Source organism: Camelus bactrianus, chromosome 4, assembly GCF_048773025.1.
Source record: "Camelus bactrianus isolate YW-2024 breed Bactrian camel chromosome 4, ASM4877302v1, whole genome shotgun sequence".
NCBI lineage: Eukaryota > Metazoa > Chordata > Mammalia > Artiodactyla > Camelidae > Camelus > Camelus bactrianus.
In genome coordinates, this window is record NC_133542.1 from 1,930,370 (window position 1) to 1,949,681 (window position 19,312).

Sequence of the window (19,312 nt, forward strand, 5' to 3'; positions counted from 1 at the left end):
AAACGTGGCTGGAAAGGAACACTTGGATGTTACAGTCCTGGGACCACCGTGGGTACCTGGTGAGGGCCTTGCAGATGCTTAATGTCCTACAACCGGGCCAGTCTTCCACAGCAAAAAAAACTACGCCACCCAAGTGCCCAAACTGCTTCAGTGGAGGCAGCAGCCCCCTCCTTGGACACCCAGAGGAACCTGGACTCTGGCTGTTTAGGGGCAGGGTCAATTCTAAAACCCAGGCTTTTTTGTCCCCACAATTCAGTAGTTATTCGGTGACAGCACATGGAATATAAACAATAAAGAAACTTGACATGATGTTATATATTTAGCTTACTCAAGAAACAAAATTTAAATCCAGTCATTCTCCTTCCCACCTGACCTACTTTCCTTTCTCCTGTACTAGAACCAGATTATTACCCACCCAGCCTTAGCATGGGTCCTGACTCCACTTACCTCCCTCCCAAACACCACATGAGATGATTCCTCAGCCTGGATGTGGAACCAGCAATTACAACAGGCTTTAGTGGAAAAGAAATGGTTGTGTGCAGATGCCAACTAAACACTGTAGAATCCTGGTGTCCCACATTAGTAATCATGACAGCTGTTTGCAAGTGTCCCCAAAGTTCATTTCAGACTCTCACTGCTAATTTTGCTGGGATATAAATATAAAACATGTGGACTGCTGGGCTGGACTGCTATGCTGAGTCTCTGATCCAGGAAGCTCAGTGTCTGCTCCCTGCAACCAGCTCCCTGTTCTGTTCATGCATGTGCATCAAGCAGCTGTTTAGTGTCCATTTTAGTATCTTAGACAGTGCATTTCAGTATGGTCTTCATCCACAAATACGTGTACCACACAGTAGTAATGATCAATCTCAGTCTTTGCTTTCTTTTGTCTTAGAGAGTCAGATAAACGGATAGCAAGGTAACAAAGTCATAGAGTGCTATAATATAGTATTTCCTTTATTTCAATGACAGGATTTATTTAAAGAGCTTAGATATAACATCTTTGCATTTATGGCATCATTTAGCGTCTGAAGCTCTTACATTTTACAAACTTCATTTCATGCGAGATGTTGTCAGTTAGAGAAGTGCTTCTGAATTTGAGGGGTTGCTGTCATCTCAGATGGAGTCCCTAAAAAATGTCAAAACTCTGCAGTATTGTCATCATGACAAGAACTCAGACAGATGAAATTTGGAAAGCCCTGTGATTTACTAGTGCACAGACAGAAAATGGTATTTCAGAGGGAAAAAGCCTGAATTACAGAAAATGATAAATGAAATGGTCTAACATGCATTTCCCTTACAAAGAACTAATACTTCTTTGGTTGATAATAACATCTGTCAGTAATTATGAAAAGAGCTGGCAAATGCATAGTACTTACTATTAGCCAAGGCTGTTCTAAAATTCAAACAGATTCATTAATCCCCATAGCATCTCTACGAGGTGGGTACTATTATTATCCCCATTTTATTGATGAGGAACTTGATAAACACAGAGGCTAAATGACTTTTACAAGGTAGACAGCGAGAAACCAGCACAAGTGTTCCAGCCTGAGTCTATGCTCTTGGCCACTTCTACCTTTTTTTTTTTTTTTTTTTGGTGGCAGGGAGATAATAAGGTAATTCTGGTGGGGGGTGGGGAGGTAATTAGGGTTATTTGTCTATTTTAGAGGAGGTGTTGGGGGCTGAACCCAGGACTTTATGCGTGCTAAGCATGCGCCCCATCACTTGAGCTGTACCCTCACCTCTCGAGTCTATGCTCTTAGATGCTAATCCACACTGCCCCACATGGTAACTCTGGGGGAACTACAGTTCATTCATTCACCCACTTGTTAAACTCAGCCTTCCTGGTGCCTGGGATTCAGCAGTGAACAAGACAACATGGTTCCTGCCCTAAATGGGCTTGTCGACTCCTGACATATTATCTTCATTTTACCCAGGAAGTAACAAGGTCAAGAAGACTCACCTTTTCCTGTTAACACCGGAGGATACATGAAGTGCTTTATTTCATTTCTGCCATTTGACTTACACCATGGGAAGGGAAAGCTGCCTTGCAGATCCCGGAGCTCACAAGCCAGTTAATCCTGAATTTTTTTTTAAAACTGTCCCTTACTTGATACTTGATCTGAGAAAGGATGAAGTAAACCTAAATAGATTCTAAGAAAGCGTGTGGTTTATACAGGGTAAATAACCAGCCACTGTTTACTATCCTAACAGGAATCTGTAGGCATATTTCTTTTCTTTCTCTTTTTTCATTTTTATGGGCAGCTTTTAAAAACCAAACCAAACCAACAAAACCAAATCACTTATAATTCAACAGCAGGTTCTAAATCACCCCCAAGACAGCAGCTAAACTCGGTTTAGACTTACAGTGAGGCTCCTGGTGGTTGGATTGATGAATGTATCTCTATCCTGAATATAAAAGTCGTTCACGCAGCTCTTCTCAAATAGGGCAATGAAAAACTCTTGTTCCGGTTGTTGATACTTTCATCCACTTGGAGGACTTTCATAAAACAGCTGAAGGTATCAAAGGCTGAGGACACGGTTTTCAGATGATTGGGATTCAGAGGCAATTTTATGTACAGTATCTCAGCGTATGTACAGAGCACCTCCCACAGGGTGTGTACATTTGCAAATACAAGCTTGTCATCCAAAACCTATATTGGGAGAATGAAAACACAAACCAGGAAACTATTTTCACATTTTTAGTACACAGATTTTTCTTACATTGCTGGTAGTTAAAGCACTTGTGCAAACACACACAGATATGACACTGGTAAAAGTGAAGATATAATGAAAATAGATTTGCAAACCATCATACATTTTTGCCTTAAAGTTAATTTCTTTGTTGAAATTACTGAAAAGTTATTTAAAATCCTTACAATTCATTCATAAAATAACCAATGTTTTAGATGAAGAAAAGTAAACTTGTTAACTTTTAGTCCAAATTAGTAACTAAAAATAGAAACACGAAATAATTCTTTGCAGGGGCATTGTAATGACAATTTTTTAAATTTCTTAAACCTAGGACTATTTACATATCTGTTCAATATAATGTTAAACAGCCATTAAAAGGGATTTAAAAGAATTATATTTATTAATATGGAATATATAATAAAAGGAAAAAGAAAAAAATGTGAAATAATAATTTTCATTTTTGGAAGGGAAAAATATCTACATTTGAACAAAAAAATGTTTAGAAGGATTTTAAGATTCTTTATGTATAACTAAGGTAGAGATGATTTTTAATTCCACTGTTTTTAATTCCATTGGATTTTAATTCCAATGTTCTTTCATTTTCAATTTTGGGGGAAATTTTTATAATAAAAAAACTTTAAAATTGTTCTTGCATAAATACATTAATAGATATATTTATGACTACATTCTCTGGCTATTAAAAAAGATCTCCTAGCTTTGGATCTGAAACATACATTCCATAATGCAGATTCTGACTGACTCGCCTCCCAGTCCAGAGCAAAGGCACGGCTAGGGTGACATGTTTCAAATATCATTCCAGGGAACATGCAGGCTCCCAGCCAACGGCTGCAAAGGGACTGACACTGATCTGCTTGCTCCCAGCTGCAGACCATCACAGATGAGTTTAGATTCATAGGCTCAAGTTTTCTCTGTCAAAAGAAATCAGAAAATGTTAGACTTTTACTTTCACCACGGGAACAAGAAGTTGTTTGATTTTCTTTTATTAAAAAAAAAACAACAAACCAATTTGAACCTGAAGAAAAGACATTTGCTCAAAATACCACAGTAGCAATGAAGGTGCTCTGGCTGGCAGGGACTTGTTGGATTCCTGTGAGTGCTGGACTCCTCACATGGAATTCCCTTGGCACTCCAGAAGGCCTGTGGTTGTCCCCATGGGTTTGTGGCCATATGTGGTGCACAAAAGTCTCTGGCTTTGCCACAATTTCAAAGCCTTTTTTGGCTTATGAAAGGCTTTGCACTCAAATGGAGTTTTCTTGAGTCCACTCACTGATGTCATTCACCAGAGTTATAGTCCAGATCTGACATTCTAGACTCTTAAAATCTTGCAGACATTCAAATGGTTCAGGTTTGGATGTGTATTCACCTCTGCAGGCCTGGACCAAATTCCATAAAGCCACCCGGACAAGTTCAGCAAAATGCAAAGACATTTTTCTTTCTGCAAGACTGAAATGTCTGTGAAGCTATAAAAACTTCTGCATCTACAAAAATAGGGAACCAACTCATCAATAACATATCTATCCATAATGCATGGACATTTGAAAAAATACTGTATTTACTCCTATTAAATTCTATCTGGCTTTTGCCAAATTGTGTCCTAAACTGTAAGGAAAGTATATAAATGTAGAGAATTTTTGACCTTTTAAGAGAAAAAGGAACCCTCCTACTCGGTTGGTGGGAATGTAAATGTTGCAGCCACCATGGAGGACAGTATAGAGTTTCCTTAAAAAACTGAAAATATACTTCCGTGTGATCCAGCAATCCCATTCATGGGTATATGTCTGGAGAAAAATATAATTCAAAAAGACACATGCACCCCAGTGTTCACAGCAGCACTATTTACAATAGCCAACACACTGAAACAACCCAAATGTTCACTGGCAGATGACTGGATAAAGAAGTTGTGGTATATTATATATATATGTATATTTACATATATACACGCATATACACACACATATATACACATGAACACACACACACAATGGAATACTGCTCAGCCATTAAAAAATTAAATAATGTCTTTTGCAATAACATGGATGGACCTACAGGGTATTATGCTAAGTGAAATATGTCAGAGAAAGAAAAACAAATATTCTATTTATTAACTTATATGTATATCTAAAAAATAAAACAAATTAATTACTATAATAAAACAGAAATAGACTCACAGGTACACAGAACAGACTGGTGGTTACCAATGGGGAGAAGGAGGAGAGGGAGGCAGGAAGGGGGTAAGGGATTGAGAGGTAAAAAGTACTATGTATAAAATGGATAGGTTATAGGGCTGTATAATACAGCACAGGGAAATATAGCCATTATTTTATGGTGACATTAAATGGAATATAATATATAAAGATGTTGAGCCTCTGTGTTGTACACCTGAAAATAATATGATGGAAATCAACTACTCAATTATAAAATACTTAATCAAAGTTTTTTTCATATTATTTGCAATAAGTTAGAAGCCAGCACTGTCAATAGAAACATAGTGCAAGTCACAATTTTCCAGTAATCCCATTTAGACAATAAAAAGGAACAAGTGTACTTAATTCCAGGAATAATTATATTTATCCCAAAATATCCAATATACTATCATTTCAAAAGTGATTAACACTTTGAAAACTTTTAATAAATATTTTACATTATTATTGTTGTACGAAGTCTTGAAAATATATTATGTATTTTCCACTTATAGAACATCTCAATTCACAATAGTCACATGTGGCTGGTGGCTACCATACTAGACAGAGCAGATTACACCATTCACACTTCTGATAAATAACCTGCTCTTATTTATTTAAAAAACTTCCAGAAAAGGCTTTAGATATTCCCTATATCTAACAAAGCAACCTTGACGGGTGAGGAATATCTTCATTATAAAGTGAAAAATAAAGGTAAGAGAGCCATGGTTACATGTAAGTTAATGTAACAATTCCTTCTTAATTCATTCAGGACTTTACAATCTTTCTTCATATTCCAAGGATTCACTGTCACTGTGCAATGTTTTTCACTATAATCATCTTTGGAATTGAGAGGCTTCTGATGACCCTGCTTTGTGCATCTGTACATAAAAGAAAATAACAAAACAGAGAAAAAGACCTTATTAAAGATAATTTAGGGGGGTATAGCTCAAGTGAAAGATCATATTCTTAGCATGCACAAGGGCCTGGGTTCAATCCCCAGAACTTCTTATAAAAATAAAATAAATAAAAACATAATTACCACCCCCTGCAAAAAATTAATTAATTACTTTAATTAAAATTTAAAAAAAGATAATTTAGAGAAGCCTTATCAGGCTACAAGAGCTACAATGAATGCCCCTCCCCCATTAATTTAGAAGAAGTTTCACAATATTTCCCAACATAAAGGCTAAAATATAATTCGGAACACTTCCTGATGGTCAGCATCATTTTAACAAAAATGTAGATAATTACTTCCCTGGTGTCAAAGCTCTGTCAGAGATGGGCACAGAAAATTTAGTAAAAATTATTTTGCAACTACCTTTGAAAGAAATGCTGAGAAATGATCTTTTCTGTTGGAAATTAGCCTGCTTTTATATTCTGCAGTAGGCATACGTGTTTACAAACCAGGCAGGAACTGGATCATATTTTACACATACTTTAGAAACTGATTTGAATTTTGCTCTCTACCTGCAAGGCTATTTCTTATGTAATAACATAAGCTGGCCACTATACTAAATTTTGTTTCCCTGTTTGCTTAATCCTCACAATTCTGTAAGCTGCTATTATTACACCCATATAACAGACATAGAGCTTGAGACAGAAAATAATTTGGGTAACTTGGTAAATGGTGGAGCTGGGTAATATCGCAGCCAGTCTGACACTCAAGTCCATTCTTCTCACCGATGTCTGATACTGCTGCCTACATTCAGCAATGACTCCTGATTTCATATTTAAGTGTGTCATTTCTAAAAGTGCAAAGCTATATTAGTACTGCTGTGTAATTTATTCTTTTCAGATGTGATTGCCAAAAAAACAAAAACAAATAAAATCAGGGTGCCACTGAGGGGAGGGCGAACTGCATAAGGAAGGACACAAGGGGACTTTATGAGGACACAGTTGCACAACTCTAGAAATAGTTAAAATGGCTGACTTGTACAATTATAATATGTGAATTGTATGGCCTGTAAATTACACCTTAATACAGCTATTAAATTAAGAAACTGAGATACCAAATTAAGACTAAAACACATATATATATATCATACATAGTACAACAGGCAAATATCATTATTTACTGCACCATTTTCCTTCATGCAGCTTCCTTTCCTCACCTGTTAATGAAAGGATGATTCATTTTTAAAATAGCCTTTTAATTTATTCAGCAAATAATTTTTGACGGCCTACAATGTACCCAGGACTACTCTAGGCACTTGGAATAGATCAATAAACAAAACAAAAGTCCTGTCCTCACGGAGCTTGGTTGGAGTCTAGCTGGGGTGGGGGGTGGAGATGACAATACACACAACAGAGCAGCAGAGGAGGTGGCATGCTAGGAAAGAGGAACCATGGAAAAAAGTAAAAAGGGCAAAGTAAAGAGAGTTGAGGGTATAGGATGAGGGTGATGTTGTATTAAATACCAGAGCAGGGCACACTGTGAACTGAGGTTAGAATTAAGACTAGGAGGTGAGAAGTCCCAGGAGGACGGAATAACCATCACCAAGGCCAGCGTGACCTCGCATGTTCCAGAATGGGGGCACGGCTGGAGCTGCGGAGAAGGGTCAGTGCAGATCCTGTATGGCCTTGGAGGACATTGTAAGGACTGTGGCTTTTACCCGGAGTGAAATGGGGAGGCACTGCAGAAGGACGACACAATCTAACTTAGGTTTTCAAGGCTCACTTGACTGCGGGGTGAGAATAGTGCAAACGGGTCAGAGATGAAAGGTGGGAAGCTACTGAGAAGGGCTATGCAGGAGGAGAGGACAGTGGCTCAGGGCAGGGAAGCAGCAGTGGAAGCAGGAGCCATGGTGAGAAGTGGCTGGGCTCTGGATATGTTTTAAAGGCAGTGTCAAACCAGATCTATTGACAGAATTCATGTGGTATGTCAGTGAAAGTCAGAATAACTCCAAGATTTTTGACCCAAGCAGCTGGAAGGATTAAGTTTCCACTAACTGAATGGGGGAGGCTGCATAAAGAACCAGTTTGGGGGGTAGGAGGACAAAGAGCTCAGTTTTTACACATGTTGGTTTTAAGATATCAGAGTTCCAAGTGAAGATGCCAAATCAGCAGAATATTATAAGAGTCCAGAGTTTGAGAGAAAAAGTCTAACGGGAGACAGAACTGTGGGAATCATGGGTCACACAGGTGGTACAGGAAGACATGAAACCCAGGTACTCAAACATTAAGATACCCTGGCATTAACCATAGAAGTTATCCTTGAGGGCTTGCCTACTAGGTGAGGATATCAGTCCTATTTCCCGACCACCCGAGTTTTAAAAAGGAACTTACAAATGAATTCGTGCAAGACACTGCCTCCAGTGTGTGGGATCAGAGCTGTAGTCAGAGAATGGGATGGTGCACGCTACTCCCTATGGCACATTGTGTGTGTGTGTGTGTGTGTGTGTGTGTGTACGCATATTTGTGTGAGCAGGGGGATGAGTTACACCTGTCTTAAGAAAAAGAGGTAGAAATTCTAGAAGCCGAAAGATGAAAGAATATCCAGATCTGGTAGAGGGAACAGGGGAAACACTGTGTACTGTAAGACATATCCCCATAATGCCATTTCCCACCATTCTTTTATCAGGAACACAGTTGGAACCTGGGGAATTATGTACATACGTGTGATGTACACAAATTTTCTGACTATGTAACACTAAATATCTACATATGTAGCAAGTTAATGATATTTATATCTCCTTCAAGTTTAATAACAAGTTCACAACAGAAGGAAAATAAAATATTGAGGACTGGTAGAATTATCCTTGAAGGCCTTTCAATGCTCAGAATGGAAGCAAAAGCGGCTTCACCCCACAAAGTATGTCATTAAGAGTCAAGAATGTTTTTTATTTGCTTAAGAAATTGAGAGTTACAACTTCCTGCTTTAAAGAGTTAACTTTAAGACAGATACCATACTATAAACAACATCTATACTGGTGCTTTCTTAAAGCTATTTTTAGTTCCTGCTTGTTCTGATGTACTCCAGAAACTCTGCAAAGAAAACCTTCTATTCAAAGGCTTAAAGGAATAAAAAAAGAAATAACACCGCATTCTTTTAAGTGTTCTCTGTACTGAAAGTCATTTGCAAATGCAGCACTCTGCCACATATCTACATTTTTAACAATAAAGACTTTTGTGCAATTTTTCAATTGCTATGTGACTTTGCGTCAGTCTCTCACTCAGAAGCAGAATGGAGTACCAGAAAATGACACATCATGTCTAAAACTACAGATGTGGAATATGAACTTACACCAGGAAACAGCTAAGTGGGAGGGTAAGGTTTACCTTTTAAGTTACCGTAAGTGCAGTTACACTTTCTCCCTGCTTCCCCTGTGAAGTGAAGAACTAGTCTTTTCCAGGAAAGCTCTCATTCTGAGTACTGTTTTCTTTAAAATATTTGGAGATTTTTTTTAAGGTTCTTTCACTTTTAAGTCTTTCCCCAACTCTACATCCCATAACAAGTGTTAAAGTTATCCAATAGCCTATTGTTACAGAATATACTCTACAAAAGCTGAGGTTTCCCAGGGCTTGGATCCCACAACTCTGCTACCAGATAATCCTAAATCCTTCCTTCCATAACTGACTCTTCTACCAATTCCCAGCTGCGGGCAAATTCGGCTTCTCAGCCCAGTTAACTTTCTAACTCTGCCTACGAACACTCTACTGCCAGTAAGGGAAATCTAAGGGAGCCAACAAAGCCCCTAGTGAGGGTTGCCTCCTTCAAACAATCAAGAGGCCATCACCAAGCAAATATTTAAACCTACTGCAAAACTTCCGAAGACATCTTACAAACAATATAGTTTATATAGATTCATACTATTTGCTCTGGAATAGTGATTTCCAATGGAGGGAACAAAGGACCACATGACCCAAGCAATTATTTAAAACTGCACATAACTATCCCTCTTCACGTGAGGATTCAGGTAAGCCTGTCTTATAGGTCTAGGTGTAACAGAATGGCAGCACCCCTAGCAGTAGGGTGAAAAGCAGCGAGGTAGACTTTTAGTGAAAGGGAGTGATGTAATAGGACCCACCGCCCACTTACCTCCCACCACAGGACAATCATCTCAGATCGAGAACAAACAATTTGGGAAACAGAGGTTGTTTATGTTTTTATGGTATCTGGTGGAAATAATGCCCTGAGTCACGTGAAGTTGTGGCTGCAAAATTGAACAGGAGACCAGACATTTTCACATTCAGGACACAAATAATCAGCCCCCGAGTGGTCACCATATCTGCTCTCCCCTTTGCCTGTTCACCCCAAAATCTGCAGGACTCTCCTTCTTGCAGTGACACCCACCATTTCTCACAAATTCCTGCCAAGTTCACGTCAGCAGCTGGTGGTGTCAAAGTCAACATTTGTACTGCTCTGAAGTCTCTCCATTACTTTATATCCTTCTATTTTCTCTGTTGTCTTCCTAGCTACCCTTGCATTCAGAAGCTGGTTAACGCACTAACATTGACTCTGTAATCAGTCCAGGATATAGGAAGCAGAGATTCAACTGTAACCAGTCCCAGAATACTTGACATGCCACTCTAGTGTCCCAACAAAATACTCTGGCATCCCTCATCTCACCCAAAGAACCACTGAATTACTTAGAGGTTGTAAAAGTAGAGGGTTTCTCTACTGGGAAACACTGGCTTGTGGTAGAGTCTTGATTTCAGTTTTTGCAACTAGTTACAGGCAAAAAGACATGGTCCACAAATTTTCTTCAAGCGTTTGGAATTTAAACTTTTATTAGATACAGAGCCGGCGGACTAACCGTAATCTATGAACATATGGTCATATTATAAAATAATGTCCATGTCTGCCTTACAGCCATGTAAGAACTTGAATTACACCTGCATCCTGTAGGCCTTTAGAATTGGATGTGAAGCATCCTGTGTTAAAAACCTCCTATCCAGTCCCAGAACACCTTAAAGACAACATCACATTAATGCCACTGAATACATTAGTATAGAACTTGTATGGTTAAGTTACATCTCCAATTTCCCAGAGCTGGAAAGCAGATGCCTAGAAAGGCTGGAAAAGCCCAACTACCAAAACAGCTCAAAAGTTGAAGCAGACTCCTGCACCTCCCAGGGCGGAAGGCGGAGGGTGGAGGGGGCATTGCCAACCACACTGTCCTCCCCCAGGACGTGGCATGTGGGGAAGCAGGCAGGAGTGGGTGGCTGGGACTCAGAGGTGGAGAGGTGATGAAAGCAGGAGTGGAACTGCTCTGGTCCTAGAACAACAGAGCTGTAAAAAGCTCGGCTTCAGTTCAACCCGCTTTGTCTCCCACTTCCCCTCCCACCTAAGTGACAAACAGAGCACAGTCAGGCACTTTCTGCCCATGACGGTGACTACTAGCAGGAAAGGGACCAGGATAAAAGCATGTCCTACAAAACATCAGTCTGATTTTAAAGACTGTGTTATAATCAATGAACAGCAGTGTCAGAGAGGGACACTTGTGAGGTGCTCAAATAGGGAGGAAGAGGCTGAGGATCCATTTCCAGCACTTCCATGTCTTTTATCACTCCTATTTCTGACCTTTCCTTTGCCACGTTTTGTAGCACTGCCATCACTGGCAGGTAAAGGGGCAGCAATGAGACTTGGCCGTTTGGCTGATGGGGCTACATTTCCCAGCACTGGAATGAAAAGGCACTGGAAGAGGAGCAGCTGGAAGATGTGAACCGCGGTCCTGGCCTGTGCCAAACACTAAACAGGTGACCCTGGTTTAGGCTGTTAGTCTCTCTGGGCTTCCAGCTGTTTACTTATAAAAGAAGGTTTTGTCATTGCACAAATATATCCAATATGAAATGTAACGTGAAAGTCAAACATAATGACAACTCACCTGCTTGCCTCAGGGAACAGTAAAAGCACTGAACACTATGTGAATGTAAACACAGAGTTAAGAAAACTGTTGAGGTAAAGCGCTAAACTGAACATGGAGATAAAGTTTTATGGATTTTCTTGGCTTTCTTTTTTAATTGCAACACTGAATTAATAGTTATTAGCTATACTCCAAACCACCACCCCTGCGAATAAAGTAGGTTAGCACTGCCTGGATGCCTGCTATTGCCCGATGCTAAGCAGGGTGAAGGTATAAAGGAGGCTGAACAAGGGAGTCTTCTCCAGTTACCAGCTAAGTGAGGAGACACATTGGAAACCAACCGGCAATGGTACCAAGTCAGTACTCAAAGACTAGATTACAGGCTACCGATCATGAACAGTGCAGAAATACAAAGAGGAGCTAGAAGTATTTGGGTAAATAGGGAAGAATCAATGAAGGGGATGGGGGTCCAACTAGTTCTCAGGGCAATTCTAAGCTGTTTTAACTGAGGACTGGATAGGAAAAGACTGGTGACTCCTGGATTTTAATAAGGCACAGGTTACCCTAGGAGGCTAAGTCACATAATGATTGGAACAAATAAGGTAAGGCCAAAGTGATTAAGGGTCGAGACTACCTGGCTGAGATCTGGTTATGGTAAGTCTTTGACTTGACTCTAGATGTTGGAGGGTCAAAACTGAAGGTTGACTGAAAGGAGGGGAGAGAATATCCAAGAATTCAGCAGAAGGAAAAATTCTTGTATCAGGGATGAACGCTCTTCATCAGAGTATCAGCAATCAGAATAGACATTTGAAACCAAAAACATACAGTTCCAGAAGCCAAGAATATGTGGAGGGTTGTGAGAGAAATATAAATCAAAGACCATTCCAAGCCTTTGGGTATTCAAGACTAGAAGAATGATTATGCCACTGAATAAATGGATACGCTGCAAGAAAAATGATTATGAAATCAGCTTTAGACATGTTGAATCTGACATATGAGCTAAGAGTAGGTGTTCTCTAAGAAGCTCAAAATTCAAAACTGAAGCACAGATCTAGAGTACAGGCTTAAGATGCAGATGGACAAGACATGATAAATCTCCTAAAAGAAAACATACGCAAAACATTATCTGACATAAATCTTAGCAACGTTCTCCTAGGGCAATCTACCCAGGCAATGGAAATAAGAGAAAAAAACAAAAGGGACGTAATTAAACTCATAAATTTCTTCACAGCATAGGCAACCATAAGTAAAACAAAAGGAAACAACAACCTACGAATGGGAGAAAATATTTGCAAATGATACGACTAACAAAAAAGCCTTAATTTTCAGAATATATAAACAGCTCATACAACTTAAAAACAAAAAAACAAACAACTCAATCCAAACATAGGCAGAAGACCTAAACAAGCATTTCTCCAATGAAGACACAAATGGCCAATAGGCACATGAAAAAATGCTCGATATCACTAACAAACAGAGAGATTCATATCAAAACTACAATGAGATATCAGCTCACACCAGTCAGAATGGCCATCGCTCAGAAGTTCATGAATGATAAATGCTAGAGAGGCTGTAGAGGGAAGGGTACCCTCTTACACTGCTGGTGGGAATCCAGTTTGGTGTAGTCATTATGGAAAGCATGGAAATCCCTCAAAAAACTAAAAGTATACTTACCCTATGACCCAGAAATCCCACATCTGTGTATATAACTGGAAAGAACTCCAATGTGAAAAGATACCTGCACCCCAGTGTTCATAGCATCACTGTATACAGTAGCCGAGACATGGAGGCAAGCTAAATGTAGCAACAGATGACTGGATAAAGAAGTTGTGGCATATTTATAGACTGGAATATTACTCTACCATGAATAGGACAAAATAAAACCATTTGAAGCAACATGGGTGGAGCTAGAGATCGTCATTCTAAGTGAAAGCAGCCAGAAACAGAAAAATACCAAATGATATCACTCATATGTGCAATCTAAAAAAATAGAGAAAAAGACACTGTGAACTCATCTACAAAACAGAAACAGACTTGCAGACTTAGTCAACAATCTTAAGGTTACCAGGGAAAGGGGATGGCAAGGGATATATTTGGGAGTTTGAGATTTACAAATGTTAGCCACTATATATAAAAATAGATTTTAAATAAAGTTTCTTCTGTATAGCAGAGAAACCTATGTTCATTATCCAGCAATAACCTATAATGAAAAAGCCTATACAGCCACCAACTGAGGAAGCAAGAGAAGAAAGGAGAGTTAGTTATGCTGGGCTAGAGCCCACTTCCAAAATCATTGTCAGCCACTGAGGCTGCCCCGAGGGCACTGAGCACTCCTCCCAGGGACAGACTGACATGACATGCGTCCTGTGAACATGGGGCAGCAGAGGCCGTCCACAGATCTGGCCCTGGGGGAGATGGGAGCAAGTCCACCTGATCCCCTTGGGGCAGCACCCCTCCCCGCAGACCCCGCCTCCTTACTGCACCGCTCCTGCCTCTCAGGAACCCACTGACTTGAAAACAAGTGATCCACGAACCTGGGGCAGCGGCAGGGAGATGGGCAGCGACCTGGCAGGCTGGTCGACTTGCCCCCTTCTCTCCCACGGCCTGTCCAGGGCTCGGCTTTTGCTGCTCCAGGCACGGTCCGCAGGTCAGCCTGCTTCTGGAAGGAGGGCGCGGTGTGGTCGAAGGCAGTGGCGGGTTATGGGGTCTGCCCATGAGAGCCCGTGGATTGGCTTCAAACTCCCCAGCGCATGGCCTGAGATTGGCCTCTGCTGCCCCAGATTCGTGGAACTCAGGTTACAGGCCAGCCTGCTCCTGGAAGGCAGGTGCTGTGCTGTCAGGGAATGGCGGCGGCTGCGATGGCGGGACTGGGGCTGCCCTGTGAAAGCGCGGGGTTTGCGACCATTTCCCGCTGTTGCTGCAGCCATCCCAGCACACTGATCACACTGCGCCCACCTCCCAGGGGCAGCCTGACCTGTAACCTGAGTCACAAGAACCTGGGGATTTAGAGGCCGCCCCCAAGGTCAGGCCGCGGGGAAGATGGGAGCAAATCCAGGGGCTCTCATGGGGCAGACCCCATTGCATCCGAGGCCCCGCGACCGCACCGCACCCGCCTCCCGGGAGCAGGTCATGGTCTGAGGGCCAGTCAGAGATGCTTCGGAGCCGTCCGGTGCCCTCCCACCTCCCGGGGCAGTACCTGCTCTCCTAAACCCGGGTATAAGCGGCGGCAAAAACGCGGGGTTCAGGAACTACTAATAGCGGGGTTACCACTAACCACAGCGGCGGCTGGGAACCGCCTCAGGGTCCTAACCGGATGCGCGGCCGTGACCTCACCTCCGCACCCCTCCCTGTGCGCCTCCTCAGTCGCACAGCCCAGGCGTCACCCGCCGGCTTCGAGCAGCACGCCCCCACCAGCGCCCCCTTAACTGCCCGGGAGCGGCAGCCAAACCAAGGGCAAGCGGCGGCCCAGACCCCAGGCCGTGTTCCTCTTCCAGGAGCTGGTCCAGGAGTAACCGGCTGCCGCCAGCTTCCACTCGTTCTGGGCGGGTTCCGGCGTCCGCGCATCTGTCCGTCAGCGCGTGCGCGCCCCTCCTCCTCCTCCCTCCTGCAGCGCAAACTGCTCGGGTGGGTCTCCTGCTTTACCAGACCTGGCCACTGGGGCCGGGAGGAGCCAGGTGGTGCCCCTCCTGCTCGTCCCGCCGGGTCTCCATCCCCAGAGCCTTCACCCCGCCACCGACTGGGTCCTGGCACTGAACTAGAACCACGACTTCCCTGGGCCAGGCCACACCCCACCAGCCCCACTTCCCCTGCTCACCTTCCCCTCCCTGTTACTACCCTCCCACCCCTGGCCAGGCCCAGTCTCCCACCAGACCTTAAAGACAGGGCTTCTTCTCCTCACACCGAGGTCTGTGCTCTGACACTCCGTCCTGCTTGGTCCTAACCTATGGCCCCTACACACTCATGCCTCACCAAAGGACCCCCAAAATCCTGAAACTATACTCCTCACCTCTCAGCCAGGTCAGTTCCAATCTGAGCGGCCCCACACTCCTCAACCTATACCCCCTCACCATGGGATCCCCTTCACTCTGAGTGCACCCCTACCCTAAGCTCACTCCCTCACCTCTAACCCTGTGGTTGGGGTGTGGAAATCTGAGCTCCAGTAATGATGACTACTGCCACCAGCGGGGGATCCAGCCTAGTGTGCACCTTCATAGTTAGTGTCTGAGGCTACAGGGTGAGGCAGGCTGGGCTGAAAGAGGTTCCAATTCCCGCCCTGGCACCCTGATCCCCGCACCCTGTGTCTCATCTGACCCGATGGGTCAGGGTGATCCCAGGCTGCCAGCCAATGGCCTGTGGGCCTTGGGTCGTTGATGGTCCTGATGGTGATCTGGACCCCTAGGGCGGAGGCACGCGGACCTTTGGGGTGGGGGAGTTCAGAGGGTGCACTTGAGCCCAGGGGTAGACAGCAGATGGTGGGCTGTGTGCATGGGGCTGTGTGCGTGGCCTGGCCTCAGCCCAGGTGGGTGCAGGTATCTTGTTCATTCACACCAGGCCAGAGGGAAGAGGGACGGGAGCTTTCAAAGCATCAATTTTAGGAAGCCAAGGCTGGAGAGAAAAGTAGGAATGTGCACTGTCCAGGCCACCATGGATCCCGCCGTGACGCTGGTCCCTTGCATCAGGGGAGACTGGCAGTTAACTGGCCAATGAGACATCCCCTGCTGTGGTATAGTTTACAGGCAATTGAAGGGATTTTGACAGGTAATTTTAATCCAATAATTGTCACTTTCTCTGCGGGAGATCAGGTCCAAAGTCATGGTGAATCTGGCAGGGACCCTGCCTGAACTGCAGCCTGGGACTGTAGAGGACCCACCCAGGACTCATCCTCTTAGCTCTCACCCAAAGGCACTGTAATAGAGAAGAACAAATCTGACTCCATATTGGATCTTTTCCTTTCCTTTAACCCTCTGCCGTGTTTTCTAGGCTTAGTCTTGCTAGCTCTGCAACTTTTGTAAAACAATGTTACCTTTAGGCTGAAATAAACAGAAGATCCTATTCTCAAAATCTGACCTTTAAGGATATTAACACTTTTGCACTCTTATAAAGATAACAAGTTGCAGAATAGAAAAAGTTTGTTTTGTTGCAGGTGTTACAGGAACACGGTGATCTGATTCACGTGGACAGCTGCAAAGGATTCAAAGGACAAAGAAATCCGACACCAAGAAGTTTGCAACAACCAACCACAGCCCCTCCCCTATTTACTAGAAAAGGAGCCTGAAGTCTGACTTGGGGAAGATGGTTCTCCAAGATATTAGTCTGCCATTATCTTGGTCTGCAGCTGTCAACGTAGACCAGGTCATAGGGCCTCTGTAAAACCTCTAACAAAGCAAAAGTTATTTTCTATTCTGCAACTTGCTGTCTTTATATAAGTGCAAAAGTGTTAATATCCTTAAAGACCAAAGACTTGAAAATAGGCTTTCCTGTATATTTCAGGCTAAAGGCAACACTGTTTTACAAAAGGTGCAGAGCTAGTAAGATTAAGCCTAGAAAATAGGGCACAGGGTTAAAGCCAAAAGGACAGATCTTCTATGGAGTCAGATATTTTTCTTTTCTATTATAGTATATTCTATTTTTGTTTTAAGTTTACAAGAATAAAGTTTAGCCTTTTCCCATTTTAAATTGTGCAATTTTAAGGAGCATTAAGTGCATTAAAAATGTTGTGAGACCAACACCACTGGTTTAGACAATTGCCTTCCTCAAACTAAAAGCTTGTATACAAAGCGCACCCCACATCCTACCACCCCCAGCCAATGAGAAGCACTAATCCCCTTTCTCTCTCTGTCTTAACCTATCCTGGATGTTCCCTATCAATGAAATCATATAAAAGGTGGCTTTTTTTTCTCGCTGCCCTCATATCTTAAGTAGGGACGGGTGAATTTTTTGTTTGTTTGTTTTCACGTGAATTAGCATTTTTGTATTTTGAGAGGGAAATCCAGATGGATTAAAGATGAGACGTACCAAATGAAGCCCTTTTGGTAACTCTGTGCATAATCTCGTGGTAGGCACTGCTGTTCTAAGTGTGAAACCAGAGCCAGAAGGGAGATGCTTAGCTCTTCTTGTGGCAAAATAAAACCAAACTAAAGCAGAAAACAAAGGCCAAGAAAGACAGCTGGAAAGAAAAACCACAGCCTGGAAAAAGCTTTCCTCATGACCCAAGGTCGGAGAAAAGCTTCACATCGCTTTGGTGCAAAAACCTCTTGAAGCCCAGTGTTCTGAAAAGAAACAAAACACACACAGGCAGTTCCAACGAGAGGCAGTGCAGGTGGCCAGTGTGTGCTAGAGATGCTCGACCTGTAAGGTGAGGACATAGGCAGATGGACAGACTGCAGAGATAGCATTGGCCACCATCACACTGGCAGGTCTTTAGCCCGGTGACAACCAGCCCTGGTGACAACGTGAGCAGGCAGAGGCCCCAGGAGTTCCCCTGGAGGGAAGAGCAAATGGACGCTCCTCTCCGGCAGAACAAGGTACAGGATACACCAAAGTGCCACAGGAACATCACTTCCCTAGCAGTGCTGGTCCTTAGAGAAGATTCCACCAAAGTGCTTGCACAATTTTCAAAGATAATTTTTCTTTAGTAACATGAATTCAAAATAATCAATATGTCATCAAGGGATTTTCAGAAGTGACCTGCCCTGGGCCCGAACAATACACACACATAAATACACACATATACACATAAATATATACACACATACATACCGGAAAAGAGACAGACAGACTGAAACACAGAGAAGCAGGGGAGACAGAGAAACAGAGAGAAAAGACAGAGAGAGAGGCACTGAGAGACAGAGACAGAGAGAAGGAAAACTCGAGCTGGGAAGGAGTGGAACTCACGCACATTTTCACAAGTCAGTCTGCATGTCAGAACCTGGTCTCAAAGTCCATCCATCCTCCAGGGGAGGGTGTGGGGATCACAAAAGGGCGTGGGAACTGAAGGCAAAAAGTATGAAGACATTCTGGGGCAGTCCACCACAGAGGCCGAGATCAGACACTGGGCCTGTATGTCAACATGACAGAAAGACCTAGGAGGTTGTTTGCCAGAGCTGACGACGTCAGAGTTGTATTTAAATTTAGTCGCACGACTGGGAGCTGGGAAGCAAGCAATAAGGAAAGTGACTTTCTCCAGACCTCAGGGCAGACCCAGGCCTGTGTGGCATCTTCTCTGCGCTCCGCCATCCCTCTGTGGGGTCATTCCTTTGCTAAGTCTGTGCACGAGCTCCCTGTGATGCCAGCCCATGGGGGTGACAGATGCAGTAGGTGTTTCTAGGTCTAGAGACAGGATGGCTTCTCTAGGAAGCAGGGGCCAGAATGGTCCCCACTGTGCTGACGGGAGATTGGGGAGACCCTGAGAGGCATGTGGCTTTTCCATGGTGATAGAACTGTTGAGTTGGGGGAGCCATGTCTGAACCCAGCTGTATCTTCAGAGCTGCAGCACTGGCTGCATCCACGCCTCCCCAGGGCTATGAGGGGGGCTGAGTTGGTGTCACTGTGTGTGGACATGGCATGGAGTGAGAAATGATAGATCGGCAGCCCAGAAAGGTCCTTGGGGAG

General features: G+C 43.2%; 1 long non-coding RNA gene across 2 annotated transcripts; it reads right to left on the minus strand.

Annotated features, from left to right (window-relative positions):
• Positions 1-941: 941 nt before the first annotated feature.
• On the minus strand, positions 942-15,202 carry LOC141577422 (uncharacterized). Of its 2 annotated transcripts, XR_012506286.1 has the most exons (4): positions 15,035-15,202; positions 5,496-5,773; positions 3,426-3,620; positions 942-2,651 (listed from the first exon to the last, which is right to left on the minus strand). It is a non-coding gene; the product is annotated as an uncharacterized LOC141577422 (long non-coding RNA). The 2 variants fall into 2 exon arrangements; XR_012506285.1 differs by lacking the exon at positions 15,035-15,202 and having other exon boundaries at positions 5,496-6,384.
• Positions 15,203-19,312: the final 4,110 nt, after the last annotated feature.